Source organism: Lycium barbarum, chromosome 4 (assembly GCF_019175385.1).
Source record: "Lycium barbarum isolate Lr01 chromosome 4, ASM1917538v2, whole genome shotgun sequence".
NCBI classification, from domain to species: domain Eukaryota; kingdom Viridiplantae; phylum Streptophyta; class Magnoliopsida; order Solanales; family Solanaceae; genus Lycium; species Lycium barbarum.
Genome location: NC_083340.1, coordinates 23108541 through 23114281, shown reverse-complemented (window position 1 = coordinate 23114281; position 5741 = coordinate 23108541). Strand labels below are relative to the sequence as shown.

The window sequence follows — 5741 nt, the reverse complement described above, 5'->3', positions numbered from 1 at the left end:
GATGACCCATGTCCATATTGTGGAGGACCCCACTTTTGGCAATATTGTGAAAATGCTTCAGGGAGAGAGATGTGTGCACCGTCTCAATCCTATAATGGGAATATTTGTAATATATGTGGTGGTCAAAATGGAAATTGGAGTGATTGTCTAATTATTTTCCTTCCCCTCCCCCAAGTTGTTCTAACTAAAATACTAGTTGTCCTTTTGAATTTGATAGGAACAATGGTATGGCAAACGAAGGGAAAAGTACCAGATATGAAGGTATCATAGAATTGCTCCAAGCATACTTTGATCGGGAAAGGGAGGAGGAGCGAGAACTCGTCGGGCAATCCATTTTGGAAATGAGCAAATCACTTGAGGATGCAAATTTTTCAATTTCCATGGATGTGCCTATTCCTCAAAATGAAATGGTTGAAGAAGAGATTTCACATTTAAAAGATGAGCCCGAGAATTCTTGTGACCACAACGAAAGTTGTGAAAGTGAAGGAGTGGTTCAACTTGAAGAAGAGCAAAACCTTGAAGAAGAAATCTCCAATTCTCAAAAAGAAGAAGTTGAGGAAATTTTGAAAAACATAATGGGAGGAATGAAAAGTATGGGCAAGTCTCGACCAAATTGTGGGAAGAAGTTCAACATGGAGATGATGAAACTATCCAAATGGTGTATCTCACCATGGATGAATTTTTACAAGCTTTGGACGACTCTCACAATGAAGAAAAACTTGACAAAATGGAAATTTTGAGCCAAGATTGGCTAATAAATCAAGCTCAACAACTTGAAGCCTATGGGGATCACCGTGAAGGAATTTCACAGATGATGGAAGAATTTCTAAAAATGCATGTTGAGCAAAGTCAAGAAGTGGAGCTACTTGAAATTTCTATCCGGAAATTAGAGGTTGAATTGAATGCAAAGATTGAGGCATGTGACGCTCAATATCAAAGGGCCGTGGATTGTAGTTTTGAGTTGGTTTCCAACGAAGAAGAGGTCATGATTGATTTTCATGAGCAAATGGTGAATTACCAACCGATCAACCCAAAAATAGTGAATGATGCCGAAGTTAAAGAAATGATACTAGAGTTGCATAAAAAAGTTCGTAAAATAATTTTTGAAGACTCTAGTTCATTTTTGGGTGAGAATGTCAAAATTCATGCAAGTTTGGAATTTGAGCGCGTTGGACCTCGTTCTAACCATTTTTCAATGTTGTTCTTGGTGGATGATATGGAAGTTGAACTAACCAAGCCTATGGAGAATTTTGAAGATGAAGATCAAAGCTTTTTTATTTTGAATTTTGCTATGCCAAGAAGACAAAATGGCATGCCCCACTTATGGGTCAAGAAGTGCAAAATGCGATACCCGAGATTTGGCCTATTTACTTTTCCACCACCGCCCCACGAGCATCATCGTAATCTTGATTCAAAGTTAGGGCAACAATTCATATCCTCCAAATGGAGGGAAAAGTGGTAAAGTGGACATACGTCGTGCCACGACGTTAAATGAGGCGCTTGGTGGGAGACAACCCATCGTTTTTAAAATTTTAAGTCTTTTTCAAAATTTTATTTTTTAGAATAGTTTATTTTATTGTTTTTGACTAATCTGCAAAGTTTTAGAATTTTTGGAGTTGATTTGAGAAAGTCGGGGTGACGGGCTGCCCCCAAACCAGTGAGCCACTAGAAATTTCAGAGTTGAAGCTCAAAACATGCATCGCGAATGCGTCAACAACACGCGAATGCGATTGGGCGTGAAACTAATGCCTAATGCGAACGCGTGTATGGACCACGAACGCGATGAGAAAAGCGGGTCTAGGTATATTAAACGTTAAAAATTGAGAAAAGACACCATTTTGTGTCCAAAATCAGTTGCCAAACGCCCAACGTCACAGTCCAAATCCCTTCATCCCAACGTCATCTCCAACTTTTCATTTCTTAAAGTCTACAACAATCTTTAAACTTGCAACTTCAATGGTATGATTGTTCACTCTCTTGCTCCTTAAAGTTGCTTATTATTCTTCTTTTTGTGCTAAAATGGTGAACTTAAGGCTGAAATTCATGTGGTAATTGTTAAGTCTTTTGTGTGAAATTGTTCTTGGTTTTTAAGTGTGAGGGATTGATTGTTGTGAAAAAATTTGGGGGCAAGGCTGTGCTAATGAGAACTGAAAAATAGGCAAGAAAAATGTGCTCAAAAGTTGTTTGATGTAATGCCTGAAAGAAAAAGAATTCTGGGCGAAGAATATGATCTTCGCGAACGCGGTGTCCACCCGCGAAAGCGAAGACAAGATAATTTCTAAGAAAAAATACTCTTCGCGAATGCGAACACGAAGAGTAAATGCTGGCAGTTCCAAAATGCCCCAAAATAGTAGCTTCGCACAGCTCATCCCAGGGTTTTTTTAACCCATTTCTTTGGCCTCAATACCTCATAATACATTGCTTTACGTGCCCATATAAGTGTTTGACATGTTTACTCCTTTTATAGGTACTTTGGGCATAAAAGGGACCCTTCAACCATGAAATGTTCCTATCTGGGGCATGTCAACGAAAATACGATGAACTCTTGTCCAAAACCATCGTCAGAAAAAGAGGCATAAACATGGACAAGGTTGAACGTAAAATGCCGGACTTCTACAGAATATTGGTAGAAAGTGGGTGGATTTGCTTTGCCCCTCCACCAGATGTTGCCAACTACACCATGGTACTCGAGTTTTATGCAAATGCCACCAGAACCAACTTCCAAGAAGCCTTAGTTACCATTGTCTAGGGTGTGCAAGTTAGTTTCAACCCGAAGATAATCAATGCAATCTATGGTCTTCCTGATACTGATAATGAGGTGTACAAAGAGAGGTTTAAAGAGAGAGAAAACCAATGGTTGGTTGACAAATTGCATACCGGGGTGACTCCGAATTGGGTGATAGTGCACAAAGGGGTTGATTCCCATGACTTCACTGCTGAGGCAAAGACTTAGCTCTCCATTATCTGTGCTAGGATCATGCCTTCCACAAATGACACTGATGTGACACCAGAGAGAGCACTGGTAATTGCTGCGATCATAGATGGCATGCTTGTGAACGTGGGAGCACACATTGTTCGAGAGATCGAGAAAGAGACTATGGGGAGGTCTAGGAACTTATTCTTTCCATCACTGGTCACTCGATTATGTTATGATGCCGGGGTATTGAAACACCCAAATGATGAAAAAAGAGAACCAGGAAAGCCGATGATCCATCCCCTTCTGAAAAGGGGATCTAAGGACAAGAAAAAAAGGAAGGTCAATGTATCCTCGTCTTCATTTAGGCAGTTCACAGACACCACCACTGAGTCCGGAGGACCCTTCATAGCTGCAGCAGAGTCATATGACCCCGGGGGACTACTCATGTCCGGTCCTCCTACCTTGCGTCACCTCTTCAGTCAGATATATGGAGTAGATGCACACATTTAGCAGCTTATAGTTGGCCTTCCTACTGGCCTGTCTGGGGCAAGAGCATCTACTGGCACTGATGCCCATCACCTCTGGAGAGTATTGTTGCAGAGCAAAAAGAAATAACCACCAAGATAGGTATCATGGATACGAGGATGGAGAATATAAGCTGCAGGCAAGGAAAGATTGAAAAACGGCAAAGGAAGTTCAGGGAGTATGAAAAGAAAAAGGGCAAGTTCATGAAAAAAATGATGGATAAGCTGATGTTATTGTGTAATACTAATGGTTGAGATGATGATGATGATGAGGAGGAGGAGCTTAAGTTTCCCTCCACCTCTAGCTCCGGCTGAGGCACTTTTCAGAAGTGTTTTGCCTTTCCCGTCGCCTACTAGTCTGATGTAGACTTCAGGGAGTCCCTCAAACTGGTTTATGTTTTGTTTTGATATTGTGCAGTGATGACACTGCAATGTTTTTAGTTGGGGGTGGCATAGAGCACATTATATTGTTTACGCTTGTTTTGTGCCTTTGCCGGGCTTTTATCTTATGCATGGATATTGTGTGCCCTTGTCACGCTTGTTTTATGACTGTTTGGTGTGGCTGTGGATAGATGTTGTTGCAAATGGAACATGGCCAAATTTTTGAAAATTTTGTTTTTTTGGCATGTTGTGGATTAGTCATTTTTATTATTTTATTTTCTTTCTTAGCTTCTTTAATTAGTCTTGTAGTTTAGGTGTAGGTGCTCTTTTGAGGAAAAATGTGAAAACTCTTGACTTGTTTGGTACAACCCTAATAGAGTTAGTCTCTTGCATGCAAAGTGTTCAATTGAGCATACCCCTCCGATTTTTTTTAAGTGAAATGAAAAGCAAGATGCATGAAGAGAATGATCTTTGTGACACTTTTTGGCTAATTTTGTGACTCTTTACCTACTAGACGGGCTTACTTTGAATGATGAGATATTGCTCTATTTGTTCTTGCCTAGGAAGTAAAATTGATCCATCTTGACTAGTTCGTATGCCATGTGTGGTGAGTGCTTGTTGAATAATTCGCGTGCGTATTTTTATCATCTAGAACTTGTCCGGTTAATCTTTCAATGCTAATTTTGATTATGTTGGTTGGAGAGATAACCTTGGGCTATCTTAGTGATTTTTGAAAAATCCACTTTAGCCTTTCTAGCCTACCATTGCATAAATAATATCACTAGTAACCCCATTTGACCCTATGATCTTTTCTTTGATTGCTACATTACAAGCCTTTACCCTTTTTGATGAAAAGTCTCTCTTTTGAACCTTGCCCTCCTTAAACATGAAATTGTGAATTTGAGGCCAAAAGCCTAAGTTGGGGGTGTTAGTGTTGCTTGAGAAGTGGTGAAGATTGGTGTTGTGGAAAAGTCAAAAGAAATGAAGAAAATTTGGAAAAATACAAAAAGGTTTCAAACTTTTTGTGCAAAAAAATGTATCTTTGTGAAAGAGGAATTGGAAAAGAACAAAAACATTAGAAATCAAGAAAATGTTTGCACAAAAAGAAGTTGGAGTAATTGGGGAAACTAGTATGCAAAGTAAGGAGTGATGTTTTGAAATGAAGAGGAAAGCGGACAAAAGGTGTTGTGTAGTGTTCAAGGAGGGCGTAGTTACTTGTATCCCAAATACTTATCCTACCCTTCCCTAAGCCTATATCACAAGCTTAAAAAGTCCCTATGTGATCTCCAACCGAATGTTCTTGAGTTAGTGATGATTGAAAATAAGGGCAAGCTTATGGTGTGATATTTGTTAGCACTAGAATTTCTTTGTTGAGTGTGACTGACTTTGTGTATATATCCGTTGTGTTGTTGTTGTGAGTATATTGATTTTGGGACTTTCTTTCTTGTGAGGGCATATGGATTACGATAGATTGGTGATGCTGAAAAATCCCAAGTTGAGTCAAATGAGCATATCTACTAAGCTAGTGGTTTTGAGTAACTTATTGAGGCTTGAGTGTGTCGCTTATTGTTTTTAAACTCCATTGCATTCTTGAAATTGTGTTTTGAAATGAGGGAGTTATGTAGTTGAAGTTTCACATGCTTGTAGCCTAATTATTGGTACCACCCAAAGTCATGCATTTTGTGCTTAATTGAAGAATGTGATTTGAAATGATAAGTGATACTACCCTAATCTTGAATTGATGGATCCTCATTGAGTTTGTGATTTTATTTGATTTGCTTGAGGACAAGCAAAGACTTTAAGTTGGGGGCGTTAATAAGTGGTGATTTTACCACTTATTTTAGTCTCTTTGCTTTGTCTTTTGTGTTCTTAATCTATAATATGAGGCTATTCTTGGTGTGTATTGCTATTATTTCAGG

General features: G+C 39.1%; 1 long non-coding RNA gene across 1 annotated transcript; it reads left to right on the top strand.

Annotated features, from left to right (window-relative positions):
• The first annotated feature begins 1723 nt into the window (after positions 1 to 1723).
• On the top strand, positions 1724 to 5166 carry LOC132635561 (uncharacterized). Its single transcript, XR_009580622.1, has 2 exons — positions 1724 to 1959; positions 2468 to 5166. It is a non-coding gene; the product is annotated as an uncharacterized LOC132635561 (long non-coding RNA).
• Positions 5167 to 5741: the final 575 nt, after the last annotated feature.